Below are 19,782 nucleotides of genomic sequence, written 5' to 3'. Positions count from 1 at the left end.
AGGAGTTCTGAGTCACCCATTCCAGTATCAAACAGTTTCCCTCTTTTCTCACTTTCTTACAGAGATAGGAAACAGAAAGTTACCATTGCCTGTAGAGTCCTTTATGCTTTTATACAATATTTAAGCAATGAACAAATAATTCAGCAAAAACGTATTAAAAATCTACTCCAAGCAAGAAGAAAGGGATGGTTCAACAGAGGCAAGGGTAGACATGAACAAAAGGCACAATCCTAGCAAAAATACAAAGAGGCATAAACCCTGTTCCCTTGCCTTCAAGGAGTTACAGTTTAGTTGGGGGAGATAAGGCAAAGACCTAGAGAGCCATGGTAGAAATGCTAAGTATCCATGTGGCCTTTAGAAAATAATTTTATCGCACTGTCTTAATTTCATGATCTGCATAAATGTGGATTGTTGTGATTGTTGTTATAGAAAGAAGAATGCCAAGAATTACCTCAGCAAGTTGTCAAATTAGTCACTTTGTTCAAATCTCTCCTTTTTAAAACTCTTGCCTTCTGCCAAGGCAGAAGCTTGGTAAGGGGTACACAGATTAAGTGACTTGCCCAGGGTCACACAACTAGGAAATGTCTGGCTTTCTGAAAATTCCTTGAAACCTTCAATATTTCCTAAAAGGACTTATATACCAGATGTAAAGTCATTATAGCTAAATCCACAACTGAAGATGATAGGACCACCAACAGGGTATGATTTGACACCAGAGAAATTAGAGGATTCCCTTAGCACCCTTCCTCCACCAGCTTCCCCAAACCAGCAACAAGAACAAGGAGGTTTGAAGGTTCATCATGAATGGATCGAAGTAGGGACCTCTGATGGTGCAAAGACATTATCCAAACACTTCCACCATGCAAAAGGCAGCAGATGCTGATTCTGCCCAGCTATAGGAAGGAAAGGAGGAGAGTAAAGGAGGGTCTCAGGTGTCAGAAGAGGTGACTATGTCAAACCTGAAGGAAAAGGGACTAAAACTCAGCTAAAGCCAGTACTGCCTCCATCACCACCAGGCTAGTCAGAGCAGGAAACCAGGCTGGTGGATTCTAGTTCCCCAACCCAAGAAGACGAAGGCATTCTTGAAGCCCAATTTTGAAGACTGCTCACCATCAAAGGAGAAGAATCCAGGAAGTTGAAGAGAATACTAGGAAAAGGTTGCAACACCAGATGTCAAGAGAAAAAAAAAAATCAGCAAAATATCATTGCATAAGCATTGGGTGTTGTTGTTGTTGTTCAGTTGTTTCAGTCATGTCTGACTCTTTTTTTACTCCATTTGGGATTTTCTTGGTAAAAAGACTAGAATGATTTGTCATTTCCTTCTCCAGCTCATTTTACAAATGAGGAAATGGAGGTAAACAGGGTGAAGTGACTTGTCCAGGGTCACACTAGTAAGTTTTTGACGCCATAATAACTGAACTCAGGAATATGTTTCCCTGACCCTAGGTCTTGTACTCTATCCACTGTGCCCTCCAACAAAAGATATCTTTCAAACAGGAGGAAAAATAAATAAAACCTGAAAGAGAATACAAAGCCCTCTTAGAAAATATTATAATATAAAGGAAAGCTTTCCAATAGAGCATAATGAGAGTCAGGACTCTTTGACTCCCCAAAAAAGTATGGAACAAAACCAAGAAACTCCAGAATGGCACAAAAGAAAAATAAAATTCATAATAGCAAAATGAATAATTATGGCAGAAATTAGAGCTTTCAGTGAAGAATTAAAAAAATTAGCAGACTATGAGCAGTTGAATGTGCAATAGTCTCTTTAAATAAGGGAAAGGAAATTTAACAAATTTGTAACATAAAAAAAGCTAAAGTGGAGGAAAATGTGACAGAAGAAAAGCAAGAGACATTAAAAAAAACACATGAATTATATATAAGTTAAAGCAACTGACCTCAAGGAAAAGATGCATAGATATAGCTTAATGATCATAGATTTACCAGAAGAACATGACAAACTACAAAACCTAAATATCACAAGGCAGGAAAAAATACAAGAAAATTATCCAGAACTTATACATATAGGCAACATAGTATCAAGAGAATCCACAGGTTACTGTCTCCATGCTTCATCGTCTAATACATAGAGTAGCTAAATTTAAGAATTGCAACAATAAATGAATTTTGCAAGTGGTCAAGAGCAACATCATCAAATATAAAGAAAAAAATGTATACTAAATATGGATAGCACAGGAATTTAGAGGAGCAATAGATCAGGGTCAGCTGGGGTGGTCATGGAAGGATTCACAGAGGCAGTGGGGGAAACTGAGGAACAAAGACATGAAGCCAGAAGTTACCAATAGACTATAAAGAGAACCCAATAGTCTCATTTCCCACCATGCTCTGGAAATTAGTTTTTGTATGACGTGCTAGACAACACTGGTCTCTGACTGGAAACCTGGCTGATATCTGGATTAATGACCAGTATGTGCTCTCATTTGTGACTAACTGTTTTGAGTCCTACAGATCCCCATTTTGTCCTGGGAGTTCTCACTAATGCTAGAAGCGCCAGCTGTTTCTCTAGCTGTGCTGAGGGTGCTCAGGGATGACATTTTCTCCAGGCTGGGCTGTCAGTGGCCATGCCCCAATCCAAAACTATTCCCCTTCCCTCATTGAAATTAAACCGGCTAATTTTAGTCATTTCCTGATTGCTCCCAGCTGGATATCATTAGCAGAATTAAAAGTGTTGGAACTTCAACTGGAATAGAAGCAACTTCCAATACCACTCCCCACCCCCCTCTTTTTCCATCTTCCTATTGCTGTTGGGTTTGGCTGCCTCTGGAAGATGTGGAGAGAATGGAGAGTGGACTTTCGGTCCAGCTGGAGCAAGATGTGTGTGTGTGTGTGAGTGTGTGTGCGCGCGTGTGCGCACTCGTGCGTGTGTGAAGCAAGAGTCAAAAGATTTACAATGCTGTGTATGTGCTTATGGGTGAAAAGAGAGGGAACATGTGTTGGAAGGACAAGCATAGAAGAATTTATACCTGAAGACAGCAGCGTTTTATTTTATTGCTCCTTTTTTCTTTGTCCCAACAAAACCATGATGAAAATTCAGCATGAAATAAATCCTAACTCCTAGGGGGGTACCCACATGCCTATAACACTATGCAGGATATCACACATCACCTCCTCATCTGCCTCCCCTCTCCACATCCTCCCACCTCTCCACATGTATCCTTTGTCCCTTTGAGCTCTGCCATTCTGTTTAAGAGGTTTTAAGTGTGATAATGACTGGAGGCAGTGAGATAGACTAGATGACCTCTGATGGGATTCTCTAGGGATTCTAGGAATTCTTTCCTGAGTTCTGATAAAAGACAGAAGTTAAAGATCTATGTGAAACAAGAGCAGCAAAGCAATATGAAGAATTATAAATTTCTCATTATTCAGTCATTGCAGTTGTGTCCAGCTCTTTGTGATCCCATTTGGAGTTTTCTTGGCAAAGAGAATAGAGTGGTTTGCCATTTCCATTTCTAGCTCTTTTTATAAATGAGGAAACTGAGGCAAATTGAGTTAAGTGACTTGCCCAAGGTTACAAAGCTAGTAAATTTCTGACGCTGGATTTGAACTCAGGAAGATGAGTCTTCCTGACTCCAGGCCTGACACTATCCACTGTGCCACCTGGCCGCCCTTTGAACTTCTTAAGGTCAGAGTAGATAGTGGCACGTCTTTGTTCACCATGATGGAGGAATTGGCCATGGGGGAGCATCATCATGGACTGGAGATGAGGTGATACTATGGGATAGAAAGAAAACAGGGTTCTAGACCCAGTTTTACCATTAACTTGCTGCAGTAACTGGAGAAATCATCTTATCTCCTCGAGTTCCAGTTTCTTCCTCTGCAAAATGAAGTTAGAATCAATGATCTTAATGGTCATTGATCTTCCAGGTCTTAATTTTCATAAGATTTCCTTATACATACCCTACAGCTGAGAACTAACCTGGGCTGCTTCCCTACTTCATTCTTTTTAATCTAAGAGGATCCCCTAAGACTGACACAGTAAAGGAGCTCTCCGAGAAGCTTAGCTTTGCAAAAATGATTTCATAGATCAGGGGCAGCTAGGTAGCACAGTGGATAGAGTATCAAGTCTGGAGTCAGGAGGACCTGGTTTTAATCTGGTCTCAAATAGTTCCTAGATGTGTGACCCTGGGTAAATCACATAATCCCAATTGCCTAGTCCAAACCTCTCTTCTGTCTTAGATCAACCCTAAGGAGCTAACTGTCACAGTGGAAGATGGATTTCTAGGGGGGAAAAGAAATCAAGAGCAAGGAAGGGAAAAAGTGTTTTGTATTATAGACCAGCCACATTTTCCATAATCAGCTGGGAATAATTAAAACAGCACTAATACCTTACATTTTATATATAAAAGGTGGAAAAGCTATCAACAGATCCATGGAATGCTAGGATATCCATTTGTTAAGATCATGATTAAGTACCTGAAACACCATAACCAAAAGGCACTAAGGGAGAAGTGTTGCCAGGACATCCTAACACTTACTGTTTACCAATTTCTGGTTCATCTTCTTGGGGCCATCTCTGAGTCATCTCAGTCCTAATTTGCTAAGGTATGGTCAGAGAGCCTCTCTTCTAACAGGCCAATAGCTCCTTTAATACCTAGCTTCTAGGATTGTAAGTCACTAGTCAAAAACTAGTTAGAAGCCTCAAAGCTAAGATAATCTTTTTTTTTTTCTGATTATATCTGAGGTTGATTCAAAGTCCATCATCCCAGACAACTATTTGACTTAAGGTTAAAAAATGTTGTGTAACTTCCATTAAACCCTTTAAAGGTATCCCATGTCACCAAAACTCATCAGAGGATTCCTGCTAAAGAAACCCCACAGGAGCCCTGTGGTGCCTAGAGCTGTGAAGTCCACTTTTCTCCCAAGATGTTCTCTAGTTTGGCATTCAAATTAAGTTGAATGAGAAAATAAATTAATTGAAGAGAGAAAGGTAATTGTCCTCCATCTTCTTAGCCTACACTCCAGTCTTTAATATGTATAACTACTAGCATCAAAGCCTTCTACTGAATTTTGGCCATCTCCAAACTCCTTTGAGTCATTGCACTTGTGTACTTGTTATTTCCTTTCTTTTTCCATGTCCTTTCTTCTACCTTATCTCTTCCCAACAACAAGCCCATGAGACAGGTAGAGCAGGTATTATCTTCTAGAAAATGAGGACATTGGGCTAAATAGTCTCTAATTACCATTGGAATCAAAAATTCTAAAACTATATCTCCATCATCCCTTTAGAAGAAGGAGGCATAGAAAAGCTTGACAAAGATCACTTTCTACTGTATCTCATCCCATCCCACAGGCATGGGGGATACTGATACCAGCATAGTCACTGTTGAAGCAGCTTAACTATTCTCTGTTTCTGTCTCTCTGTCTCTGTTGGTCTTTATCGCTCTTTCCTTCTCTTTATCTCTAAGACAAGAGGAATCCTAGAATGTTAGAACTGGCAGGGACCTTCAAGATCATCTAGTCCCCTCTGCTATCTGTCCCTTCCTTTTATAGGTAAGGACAGCTAAACCCAGAAAGGTGAGGTGACTTGTCTGTGATCATACTGTGATGCACTTTAGACAAATGTGTCTCTCATACTTAGTTGGGTGCTTTCCCACCAAACCATCTTATTGTGCAAAACAGAAGTTTCACATTGGAAATTGGGGTCAAAGTGCATTCCATTTTCAATTAGTCAAGTCAGTAGAGAGACCAAGTACAAGCTGATGATCCTGAGTAGGAATAGTCAAACAGATGGGAATTGTGGGGAAGGAGACCTAGCCTCTCCACTCCCTAAGATCTTGGTTAATATTTAAATTGTATATTAAGCCAAAGAAACAATGAATTTCTTGGCTGGGAAAAGTGAAGACAGAATGTTGTGGGGGAGGTGAATTCCCAGCACTTGTTTGGTGAGAATGGAAAAAATGTAGGAATTGTTGGATCATAAAATGAGCTGGAAAGGACTTTGAAGGTTTAATCCACACCCCTCATTTTACAGATAAGGAAAGAGAGAGGTTCATAATGAAACTTTGAGGTTTCTAATAGTTTCTTCCTGCTCTGAGTTGGATGCTCTGGCAATAATAATTAATAATAGCTAGCATTTATTTTATAGTATTCACCTTACAAATGTAATCTCATTTTGTCTTCACAGAGTCCTACAAAGTAAATGCCATCATTATCCCCTTTTTACAGATGAGGAAACTGAGTCAGGTGGCAGTCAAGTGACTCACACAGTAAATGTCTGAGAAATGGGATTTGACCTCAGGTCTTCCCAACGGCACATACAGCATACCACACTGTCTAGCTGCCACCTATGTAACAAAATGCAGGACTGTCTGCTTTTACTCTTAACCTGACCAACCAAGGATTCTGGAATGTAAGGACAAAGAGATATATCCCTTCCTTCTATCTCCTGTATCCCTCCTCCTTGTCAGTCACTGAAGGAGGTGGTGGCAGGGAGCCCTGCCCGAGATGAGAAAGGATAGACTCTTAAGAAACCACTGAGTGTTTTGGCCCTCTATCCCCAACTTCATCAGAGCACTTCAGCTCTAGAGGCTCTTATGGGAAGAAGAGCCTCATAAATCCAGAGGCCAGACACTCTTGGAAGCTTCTGGCCCCGCACTGGCCGTCTGGGCTGTCTGCCACCAGGACTGTCTTCCAGTATGCCTCTCTTCATCGCAGACGTACTTCACACATTGTTTTCTGGCTTTGTTGGGACAGCTTGTGCCTTATGTACCCACCCCAATGCTTTGGACCTGCTTGGCATATCACACTGAATAGCTCTTCTGCACTTGGTCTGGATGGCACCTCTGGCTCACTCCACACATTCTGAGAGCTGTGGTTGATTCTGAACTTAGCACAGAGGAAAAAGGAAAAAAAAACTCACAGCCCATCCTTATTTAGGAGAATCCTAGTGATTAATGTGAGGCTGAATGACCATGGGTCCATGCCAAGGAACTATGGGCAAGGAGGAAAACTCTTGGGAAATTCAACTGAAACCTGACTGAGGATTTTTCTCATCAAGTACAGGTCCTAGCATCTGGGATCTCTCTGGGATTATGAAGGGGTGTCTTTAGTCCTGTCCCACGATGACAAGCTCCCCACTAGCTTCAAGGGTTCTGACTAGCCCTCTTCAGACTCTCATGGCAATGCCTTGCTTCTTTATCCTCATTTCCTTTTCCAGCCAACTCTGTCCTCATTTGCGTAGAGGTCATGAGTAGGGAGTTGTCAGATGCAGTTAGCACTGGAGTGGAAGGAGACAGGACAATCTGTCAAGACAATTTAGGATTTGCAATTAGGAGAGCCAGCTGGGAACTCTTTCCCTGGCCTCCATTTCTCTGCTCAACTTCTTCTACTCCTCTTGGCCTTCTGAAGATGGAGCAAGAGATTAATGAGACATCTCACCACTGACTCTAAGACCATGGAAAATACTGAGCTGTTTGTCCCTTAGCAACAAGGAGTTCATTTCTCCAAGGTCCTAGGATGCTCCTCTGTTTCATCAGGCATGGATAGACAGCAAACTGAGGCTCTCGAGGTTATTGGTTGGCATCATGTCATATAGGTTAGCCTCATATCCTCCTAATAAGATTTGAAAATGCACTTCCCATGAACTCTCCAAAGGACATGAGCCTTCACCATAACAATAGCAACATGGCACTGTGGAAAAGGGCCTGGATTTGGAGTTAGATTCAGAAGTTTGAATCCTATTACTTCTCTTTACTACCTGTGGGATTTTGGGCAAGTCTCTTAGCCTTTTGGTTCTCAATTTCCTCAATTATAAAATTAAAGGGGGGGAAGAAAACTCCAAAGTCTTTTCTACTTCTAAATTCCATTATCCTATGGTTGAATGGAAAACAAGTGTAGCTATAATGGAGAAGGCAAAGTTTTCAAACATATTCATTATTTATTAAATTAAATTTTATTTATTTAAAAGGATCTCTCCTTGTACCATCCTGTGTGTTGATCTCGTCCTAGCTCTTCTGAAAATATAATCTTGGAGTCCCTCAGTCCTATGATATATAATACAGTGGTATCAAACTCAGTAGAAATGAAGACCAATCAATTGGGCATGAGGATCTCTATGACCAGCATGGTGACTTAGAAAACCACGTGTTTATACATTTCTTTTTGTTGCTGTTATTAATATATCAACACATTAAAATTAGATAGGAACTGCATTCTAATCTGATTTGAACCCACTCAGGAGCTGTGACCCATGGACCACGTGCTTGATACTTCTACACTAGAAGGTTAGAAATAAATACAGAAGAACCAAGAAGCATAAGTTTTAAGTCTTCCTTATCCTTTTTGTGACTTGGAGCCACTTCACTCCTATCTCTACAATAAAGACCGAAAAAGAGGAGGGTGGGGAGTCGTATTGGAAGTTGCTTCTATTCCAGTTGAAGTTACAACACTTTAACTTCTGCTGATACCCTTTCTCTGATTCTCATTTTCTCCATCTGTGTAAGGGAAAGAATAGTACTATTTTCAAAGGCAAATAAGTGATTTTTATCAGTAGATATCTTAGATGGAATGATTTGATTTTTTAAAAGCTGTCCCAGGGACTCTGGAGTGGCATAATTCAACCAATGGGACTGGGTTGGGAACAAAGGGAAGAAGGGGAATACAGCGGGTCCATTGAGACTGTGTTGTTGAGAGGGATGGGCAGAGGAGGAGGCATGAAGATTTGTGCCCGATGCAGCAACTTTGTGCCCTAAAAAGTAATTTCCCCCAATTGGGGTTCAAAGCAAGTCGGAATCAGTCAGCCATGGGTGCTGGAGAAATGTTTCCTGGTTGTTATGTGCAAACCAGAGGCCTCAGCAAGGATCCTGATTCCTTGAGAGGGTCCCACTGGAAGAGACCAGAGCATGTTTCCCCGACCCCTCTCTCTCTCCCCAGATCTCACTGTCTCTGTGACTGTGTGTCTATCTCCTCTGTCCCGTGTGTCTTTCCTTCAGTTTCTGTCCCTCTGTCTCCTTCTGTTCCCTGTGTGCCTCATTGCTGTTCCAGTGTCTCCATCTTTACCTCTCTGTTCCTGTCGCTGCTCCCTCTGTGGGAACCTCCCCTTTGAGACCCAATTACTGGAACGTCCAGGAATGTTTAATGGAATATTTGTATTGTAAACAGGAACCAGAGCCCTTGGCCCAGATTAGAGGAAGTGGAGTGACAAGAGGAGAACTGTGTTTGCTTTTCATTCAGGATTAGGGACCTTTAATTGATCTGAGATCACCAACTGGAGCTGAGGGATGATGAGACTGATGTGTATTTGCTTGCTTGAGTTGCCCCCCCTTCCCTCCTCTCTCTCCAGGGAAGAGGGTTAGAGAGAGCTGGCTGGTGGGCTCTCACCCCTACCGACCACTGGGCTCACCTAGCAGCAATCAGAAGAGCTGGAAGTTGGGGTGAATGCAGAACATTTGCTCAGATGTCTGTCTTATTGTATCCTTGTTTTCGGGTATTTAGAGGGGATCCGTGTGGTCAAATAGAAAAGACTGAAAGTGAGGAAACTCCGGATCAAGTCCATCTCTGCCACTACTATCATATAGAGATGAAACAAAACTTTTGCAGACCAAACCCCATATTTTTACATGTGAGGAAACTGAGATCCAAAGAGGGAAAGGGATTTTCTCAAAGTCACACAGCTAGTAAGTAGATTTGGGGACTTCTGCCATTTGTTGCATCTACCTCTTCTCTAGGACCAGATCTTTGTGACCTTTCAACCAAACAACTGCAGTAACTTTCCAATTGATTTTCCTGACTCCATTTTCTCCCCCTCTCTAATCCATTCTTACACCTAGCTGCCAAATTGATATTTCTAAGGTACAATTCTGACCATGTCCCTCTCCCTGCTCAAATAGCTCCAATGGGTCCCTGTTATGTCTAAGGTAACATATTAACGCCTCTGATTGCCATGTAAATAAAGCCCTTTGCCCCTGTCTCCTGCCTACCTTGCTGGACTTAGACACAAACTCTACATTCTTTTTTTTTTAAACCCTTACCTTCACAAACCTTACACACTCAATACTGTGTAAGAGTGGTAAGGGTTAGGCAATGGGGGTCAAGTGCCCAGGATCACACAGCTGGGAAGTATCTGAGGTCAGATTTGAACTAGGACCCCCCATCTCTAGACCTGGCTCTCAATCCACTGAGCTACCCAACTGCCCCCACAAATTCTACATTCTTACCAATTAGACCTACTTGGCTTTTCAGGCAGGGCATTCCATCTAAGTCTGTCCAACTTTTGGATGCCTCTGGAATGGGATGCTTTCCTTCCTCCCTTTCACTCCTTAGTTCAAGGGCCACCTCCAATTTAAGTCATTCAATCAAACAGTAAGCCGATATTAAAGCGCCTTCTATGTGCCAGGCAGTATTTTTGGTATTTGTGTTACAGAGGCAGAGAGTACCTGTCTAGAAGTTCATGTTCATGTTCTTTTGGAAAGGTTTCATGTAGGAAGTGGACCTTACATTGAACTTGGAAGAAAACAAAGGATTTTAAAAGGCTTAGGTGAGGAGAGAGTGTATTTTGGGAATGGCAGACATACCCATGCAAAGGTGCTAAGACTGAAGATGGACAAAAACAGTCAGAAAGCCATATGGCTGGACTTGAATGGATTGAATGAAAGTTCCAATAAGTTGAAAAGGTAAAAGGAGGCCAGATTGTTCATTAGAAAGCTTTGCTAAACAACTTATATTTCTTCTTAGAGGAATTTATTGATCTTGTCCAGAATTACTTTTTCAGAATATCACTTTGGGAGCAACTAACTAAATGGATTGAGAGTCACACCTGGAGCCAGGCGATCCTGGGTTTAAATCTAGCCGCAGACACTTCTTAGCTGTGTAACCCTGGACAAGTCACTTAACCCCAATTACCTAGTCCTTTCAGTTCTTCCTTGGAACCAATACTAAGTGTTGCTTCTAAGATAGAAGGTAAGGAAAGACTTTTAAAAAATAACAAGAAGGGGGAAGCTAGGTAGCTCAGTGGATTGAGAGTCAGACCTAGAAATGGGAGGTCCTAGGTTCAAATCTGGTTTCAGACACTTTCTAGCTGTGTGACCCTGGGCAAGTCACTTAACCCCCATTGTCTAGCCCATACCACTCTTCTGCCTTAGAACCAATACACAGTATTGATTCTAAGACAGAAGGTAAGGTTTTAAAAAAAATAACAAGGATATTATTTTGGGGCAGCTAGGGAGCACACTGGATAGAGAATCACAAGGACCTGGGTTCAAATCTGGCCTTAGACACTTCCCAGCTCTGTGTCCCCTTGCAAGTTACTTAAGCCCAATTGCCTAGCCTTTGCCACAGAACTGATACTAAGATAGAAGGCAAGGTTTTGAGAGAGAGAGAGAGAGAGAGAGAGAGAGAGAGAGAGAGAGAGAGAGAGAGAATATGACTTTGGCAACTATGTGGAAGAGAAGAGAAAGAAGAGAGTGGAGACAGGAAGACCAGTTAGAAGGCTATTGCAATGCTTTATAACGATGATGAGGGCTTGGACTAGCATGGTGGCTGTGGCTGTGGAATAAAATGGGGGAGATGCCAGAGATATTGAAGAGATAGACACCATAAGAGTTGGCAACTGATTGGTTGAAGGAGGGTGAGGAATTTGAGGATGACTCTGAGGTAGTAAACCTATGAGATTGGAAGGATAATGGTACCCTCAGAAGAGGTGTTGATTTTGGGGAAAAGAAATTAAGTTCTGTTTTGGACATATTGAGTTTTACATGCCTATGGGATATTCATTTAGGAATGAATAATCAGAATTGGAGCACAAGAGACACAAAGCCTTTCTTGATCCATTACTCACTCTCCCCACCAAAATACCTCAAAACAAACTAGGCTTCTTCCCACCATTACCTTGCATATATGTTTTATTTGTTTTTCTGTGCACATTTTTGTTGCCCTTAGTAGAATGTAAGTTCCTTACAGGCAGGAAGCTTAACTTTTGTCTTTGCAATTGAACTGTCCAGCTCATAGTAAGTACTTAATAAACGCTCATCAGTTGACTAGAGTTGTCCATGTGTGGACCCAAGTCCTTTCATCTATAAGATATGGGTTTGGATGGAAGAGCCACCAAGCTTCGTTGTCTATGCCTGACAGCAAGAACACGGAGTGCGTTTGTATGGAGGTACAGATGTGTGCCTTTACCTCTTGGGGCATGTGTGTACTTGAGTGTGTGCATATATAAATAAGCACTGTGGCATATGCATGCATGCACTTTTGTGTATATTATTGCCAAGCACGAATGTGTGCCTGATGTGTGGATAAGTGTGTGCCGTGTGTGTGTGTGTGTGTGTGTGTGTGTGTGTGTGTGTATGTGTGTGTGTAAGAAACCATTACCCAGGAAGGTCAGGAGTTACTTCGCACACCTGCCAGGTGCTGGGATGGGCATGTGGATTTGTGATTTATTAGGGCCTGAAAAGTGCTATAAATATCCCATTCCCTGGAAGGCAAAACATGCTATTCTCATGAATAGCTCTTCTCTCCCACCCCTCCCCAGGGCTAAGATTTGCTCGTGCTTTCTGCAGACTTTCCATCTCTTTCTTCCCCACCCTTAGAAGAGGCTCCATGGGGAGCCCAGACTGAGCCTGCATGGAGCCTTCTCTCATTTCTGAGCCAAAACTCAAGTGGATGACAGTGTTAGATGATCCGTTCTTATAGTCGGTCCTTGCCCAACCCAGACAAGTCCAGCCCGGTCCAGCCCAGTCCAGCCCAGTCCAGCTCAGGGCAACAGAGCAGCCCAACACTGTTTCTCCTCCCTAGGGTTTCCTTCTCTAGGATTCTCTGCTTAGCATGTCCCCCTGCTATTTCTTAGAAAATTATTTATTCCAGATCCTGTGTCTCAATGTGTATGAGGAGAGAGGAGCAGATTAGAGAGGAGTCACAACCCCTAGAGCCCTTGAACAGGATGCCTGACCCCCAGAGCAAAGGCTACTTGCTCGAGGTTTCTCATATCCTAGTGATCAGGAAGAAACAATCAAGTAGACTGCCCAGACTAGGTGAGATGCCCCCTCAATTTCTCAGCCTCCTCCAAAGAGGAGAACCATTTTCAGCCACATGTTGAGTATCTGGCAGCTGCAGTGCCAGGACAAGATGCCACTGCTGTCTGGCAGAGAAAGGAGGGACAATGTGGTTTTTTGCTAGATTCTGCCTCTTCCCTGTCCTCATTTTGCCCAGGAATAGGGAGTGCCAATTTGACTGATTCCTACCATTGGCAGCTAAAAGACAACCAGGAGAGGATCCCTCTCTCGGACATTTTGGAGCTTGGAAGCATAAGGGAGGGAAGTGGGGAAAGTGGACTCAAGGTTCAGTTGTACAGTCCTGGGTGAGAGCAAAGACCATTTCCTAGACCAGCCAAGTGACCCAAACCGAGCTGACCTCATTAGTCTTCTCCTTTCCCATTGTTTGGTTTTGTTTGGTTGGGAGGGGGGGTGATAGGAACCATGGAGAAAGCTGGCTCAGGCTGTCCTGGTAAGCAATAGAACTAGAGTTTGGGCTTCCCTCCTTTCTCCTTCTTTCTGCCACTGCTTTTCCAGCCTGGCCAACAGGGGCTTAAATCTCAGCACCAGGGCCAAGTGAAGCTGGGAGGATGCTGGGACTCACTATGCATCAAACAGTAGTAGGAAAATGCAATCATTTGTGTATAAACTAGAGTCATTTATAGTGGTGGAAACTTCCTACAAATTTGGAACAAAGAGACATTCTGGAGGGATGTCATTTGAATTGTTTCTGCTGGCCTCTGATAATTCCCCTGAATCTCTCCCCCCCCCTCCTGGGGCCTGCCCTCAACACCCTCCCGAGTTCCCCGCCAGAGCCCAAACAAAGCCCAGCTGTAGGAACATCAGCCTCTCATTATGTCTTCCCAACGTCTACACAAACACTGCTAGGCCATGGGGGCTGACAGCAGTGGAGACATAAATTAGGAAGCTATTGGGGAACACTGAGAAGGAGCAATCACCAACAGAAGACAGATGTTTTGTCAGGCAGCCCAGTTTGATTCAACAGTCATTGATTAAGAACCTACTATGTGCAAAACTCTGTACCATGGCATTGGGGCAGATGAGGGGGATACAGGGAGTGTACAGTTTGCATAAAACATATGGACCATATGAAGCTTAAAATCTAGGAAAAGGGGGTGCCAGATACATGGATACCTGAATAGCACAATATGGGCAAGTAGATGGCACAGTGGATAGAGTGTTGGGTCTGGAGTCAGGAACACTGGAGTTCAAATGTGCCCTCAGAAACTTACTAGCTGTGTGAGCCTGGGCAAGTCATTTAACTATGTTTGCCTCAGTTTCCTCATCTATAAAAATAAGCTGGAGAAGGAAATGACAAACCACTCCATTGACTTTGCCAAGCAAATCCCAAGTGAAGTCACAAAGATTCATACAAGACTGGAATGACTGAACCACCACAACAAAAATTTCATAATATATGCATCAGAGAGGTACAAAACATTGCATGTTCAGTCTAGCAGAAAGGAAGATTATTAGCAGCTTTAGGGATATAAGGGAAAGCTTCATATAGGAGGAAAGACTCAAGTTGGACTTAGAGAATCAGGAATACATGCATATCCAAGGTATTTGTCATTGTCATTAAAGATATCTGGCACTATCCAATGAAAAAGAAGGATAGATAATGGTGCCCTCCAGATGCTCCTCTTTACAGATGACATTATGCTGATTGCAGCAAGTCCCAGGGCAGTTTCAGAATCTCCATGAGATCCATAATTACTCAAAAGAATTCAACCTCAGTATTCACACAGGAAAAACAAGTGGATGAAAAAAGCCTATTCTCCAGATCAGTGATTTCTGTGGTTTGTTTTTTTATGTACCCCTGTCATTAAAAAATCCTTGAGGGGGCAGCTGGGTAGCTCAGTGGATTGAGAGCCAAACCAAAAAACGGGAAGTCCTAGGTTCAAATCTGGCCTGACACTTCTCAGCTGTGTGACCCTGAGCAAGTCACTTAACCCCCATTGCCTAGCGTTTACCACTCTTCTGCCTTGGAATCAATAAACAGTATTGATTCCAAGATGGAAGGTAAGGGTTAAAAAAAAATCCTTGCATAACTAGTATGTCCATATTTTGAAGCACTTGGAATTTTAATCAACAGATTACATGAAGCCATTTCTCCCCAAAATAACATCACATTAATAGAATCATGTAGTCCATTAACAAAAGAGAAGTCCTTATATCCTCCCCTCATACTATTTATACTATATACTATATACTATAACTCATGCCCTGAGGACAAAAGGGGCTCAGAAGAGAGGGTAGGAGTTTGCATAGCAGAGGTAGGGAATGGAGAGGGGAATTATGGGAGATAAAGGTAGATTTGGTTGTATTGGAGACAAATCCCACAATTAGTTGTCCAACAAACACTGAGAGTGGGATGCAACCAGTCTTCCTGCTCTTAAATTATGTGATCATATACCCCTTCAGGGTAGCCATGGTCCCTCTAGGGTAACATTACTGCCTCCCAGAGGGATTTATCCTCCATTTTGGAGACCACTGGTCTAGGGTATGATATGTAGTACTTCAAATGGATCATAAACTGAGTCTAGAATTGAACAGGAACAGAGGAAAGTAGGCTGAATTACCTTTGGGAACATGAATAATATAATAATAATAATGCTGTCATTATCATAATTCCAGAATAATCCCAAGATCCTCCCTGAAACAAAAACCTATTTTTAACTAGTCCTTTGTTTTTATATCACCTTCATTTCCAAATATTTCCCTACCTCCCTTCTCCTCAGCAAACCATCCCTTATAATAAATATTTTAAAAAGAAAGAGAAAAAAACAGTTCAGTAAAACCAACCATCATATCCACTGCAACTAATAGGATATTCAATATTCTAAATCCAAAGTTCCCTTCTAAATTCACTATCAATATATGTTCTATAATCTCAAGGGGGTTCTCACTGTGTCAGGCCCATTCTTTTACACCTCCTTAATTAACTCACTATGCCACTCAGCACAGTGACATTTCCAAACCCCTTTTCCCCACCCAAATCACCCATGGCACTCCTCCCCCCAACCCATCATCTCAACTGAGAACATTGCCTCATATTTCACTGAAAAAAATTTGAGGCCATTTGCCAAGAATTCCCTCTTCTACCCAACTCCTCATCTCACATCACTCAGAAGACTTCCACCACTTTTTCTTCCTTCACTTCTCTTCTTGCCAAGGCTAACCCTTCTTTATTAAAAAGAAAGCAAAACAAAACTTACCTTTGGTTTTAGGACATAGAAGTGTCAGTTCCAAGACAGAAGAGTAGTAAGGGCCAGGAATTTTGGTCAAGTGACTTGCCCAAGGTCCCACAGCTAGGAAGTATCCAAAGCCATATATAAACCTGGGACCTCCAGTCTCCTGGTCTGGTACTCTATCCACTGAGAAACTGTAAGGATAATTTTAGTGTTTTGACTTGAAATCTAAATAAGTAGTCACCATGGGAAATTCCCAAATATGAAAATACCCAAGTCATCTGGGAATTTATGGATATTTTAATGAATAAAGAGAGAAGGAATTAAGGGAAGGAGAGAGATAAAGAGAGAGAGAGAGAGAGAGAGAGACAGACAGACAAACAGAAAGATAGATAGAGAGAGAGAGAGAGACAGAGAGAATTTAAACTGCTCTGGCTCAGGCTGAGCCAAGAAATAGTTAAAGCCCTAGGCCAAAGTGGCCTCCCTGAGCCTAAGGGAGAGGGAGTCTATCTTATCACTCACCACAAGACTGTCTCCAAGCAAGCTCCAGTCCTCCACTCAACTCAATTTCTTGAACTGATTTCAGAATCACACCAAACTGCATTCACTGACTTTTTACCCCTTCCTTTTAAAGAAATTTTCTATTATGTCACCTCCCCTAAATTTTCACGTCTACCAATCACAGTAGACACTTTTCTCCAGGACTTCCCATTCTTAGTTCTCATCTTCTTTGGTTCTCACCTTCTCTGGTTAGATTATATCTTCTGAGTACTTCATACTTCTTTGTTAAGCTTGCCTTTTGTAAGTTACTTGACCTTTTTGTGATTAATTTAACCTTTACAGGTACTTAATACCTTTTTGTATTAGATCTAAAATTAGACCTATCTTAAGGTTCTAGCTTCACTATAAGGTATGAGTTAAGTAAGTACCTTCATTGTTCAATTGGGAGTTTGCAACTTTATCTTTCCCTAAAGTATATCTGAGTAGGGTGGAATAATTTTAAAAGTTCCCAATATATTCCTGATTCTTGTTAGACCAAGTATCTCCATTGTTACAATAAGGGAATAGCCAAATAAAATCTTCTAAAGTACAGTCTGAGTAGTTTTTAAGATTCACAAAACACAATTGCTCCCCAAACTAGCCTTTATACCTGCACAATGAATCCCTTTACATCTGGTCCTTTCAAGCAGATTGCCCTTTCTATAATCCCCATTCATTCTTATCTTCTGTCCCTCTTGGGCTACTGACTACTTCCCTACTGCCCATGTCTCCCCCACCTCAAAAACCCTCACTTGATCCATCTATTCCTATTATCTTCCTGTATCTCTTTTCTCTTTTTAACTACATTCCTGGAGAAGGCAATCTATTTCCTTTCTTCTCACTCTCCTTACCTCTCTGCAGTCTGGCTTCTGACTCCATCATTCATCTGAAACTGATCACTCCAAAGTTACCAATGACCACCTAACTGCTAAACCTAATGTCCTTTTCTCAATTCTCATCCATTTTGACCTCTCTGTAGACTTTGGCACACTGTGGATCATGGTTGTCTCCTTAGCACTCTCTCCTCTATAGATTTTTGTGATAATGCTCTGTCCTGGTTCTCCTCCTGTCTATCTGACCATTCCTGCTCTATCTCCTTTGAGGGATCTTTATCCAAGTCAAATCCACAAATTCATCACTTTCTATTACTGTCATGGGCATCTCCACCCTCCCAGTCACCCCAGCTTAAAATTGTAAGAATTTATTTTTCATATACTGTATTAATTCCCATATATTAGGTCGATTTACCATATATATTCCTCTATCTGTGGTCTGGGTCAGAGACACCATCCAATCTGCCATTTTTTGCATTTTCTTTGTTCTTGGGAATCCCAAGAATGACCTCCTTTTTAACAAGATTAAATTAGTAAGTGAAGGAGAGGGTTCTTTTCCTGTGAATGAGATTGACTGTCATTTTGGGGAAGGGCTGAGGATCTGATGGAAGACCTCCTAAATAGCTATCATCAATTAAAGATGTCTTAGGTTGTTCAAAGGAGAGGCCAAATAATGAGCTCCTAAAAATCTGTTTATTTGATTGCCTAACCCAGATCAAACGTTCCTGATATGAGAGACAACCGTGGAGACCTATATCACTTTATCAGTTATGAAGATGGCCTAACCAATAAGCCCAATATAATCAGTCAATTTATATCCTTACCCCAAAATCAGTCTCTCGAGATGATTTTAGTTTATTTATTTTTTAATTTTTAAACCCGTATCTTCTGTCTTGGAATCAATACTGTATATTGATTTGAACCCAGAACCTCCTGTCTCTAGGCCTGGTTCTCAATCCACTGAATTACCCAGCTGCCCCCCTCCAGATGATTTTAATTATAACACAACTTTCATATTATCTTTGATTCATCACTTTCTTTCACCTGCCACATACAATCAATTGTCACATCCTATATTTTTACCGCAAAATATCTCTCATACATACTCCCTTCTCTCCTCTGACACTACTACCACCATCAAGCAGGATTTTATTACTTCATGTTGGGACTATTGCAAAAGCCTGCTAGTTGGTCTCTCTGCTACAAGTCTCTCCTCTCCAGTTCATCCTCCATTCAACTGTTAAATTGATCTTTTTGATATTCAAGTATAACCATATCACCCCCTCAGAGGCAATCAACCCTAGTCATTTCATCCTGGTGTCAGGATCAAATATAAATCCTCTGTTTGACTTTTAAATCCCTTCATAACCTGATTTCTTCCAACTTTTTCTATCTTCTTATATCCTTCTTTTTCCTCTTCCCTGGTACACACTTTGCAATGCATTGACACTGAACCCCTTGATGTTCCTTGAAGAAGGCATTCATCTCCCTATTGAAGGAATTTCCCTTGATGTTCCCTCTGCATGGTACTCTTTCCCATTCCATCTCTGCCTTCTAGTTTCCCTGGCTTCCTTCAAATATCAGCTAAATTATCATCTTCTACAAGAGTAAAAGGCCTTTTCTAGGCCTTAATCTTCATGCCTTTCTTCTGAAACTATCTCCAACTTACCCTGTATATATCCTCTTTGTACATGACTGTTTGCTTGTCTCTGCCATTAGATCATAAACACTTTGAGAGCAGGGACTGGGTTTTGTTGGGGGTTAGGGGGAATGGTAGGAAAGGGATGTTTGGGGTTTCTTTGTTTTTTGCCTATCCTATGCTCCTCATACAGTACCTGATGTATAATAGATGCTTTATAAATACTTAACAGCTATGCATCATGAAATACCAGAGTATCCAAAGAATAAAAGTTATCAGTCACCTAAAGGACAATGGCGAGATGCATGATGAATGTTAGTAGGCCAAAACATATTACCAATGAATACTTGTGCAGGAGAAGCCATATGCAATTGGTATTATCAGTGGGATGTATTGCCAGAAAAGGAAGTAGATCAGTCATGTAGCAAGAGTAAAGAATAATTGATGGATAGTTTATGTACTTCCTTGGTATCCATGTGATTTCAAGAGACCTAGAGGAAGTCTGGCAACACATTGGGTGGAAAATGGCAACAACAGTAACACCAGATAGGCTCTCATCTACAAATGGAGGG

Source organism: Monodelphis domestica, chromosome 4 (genome assembly GCF_027887165.1).
Source record: "Monodelphis domestica isolate mMonDom1 chromosome 4, mMonDom1.pri, whole genome shotgun sequence".
Classification (NCBI taxonomy): domain Eukaryota; kingdom Metazoa; phylum Chordata; class Mammalia; order Didelphimorphia; family Didelphidae; genus Monodelphis; species Monodelphis domestica.
The sequence above is the reverse complement of the archived record's forward strand: the minus strand, read 5'-3'. Positions refer to the sequence as shown.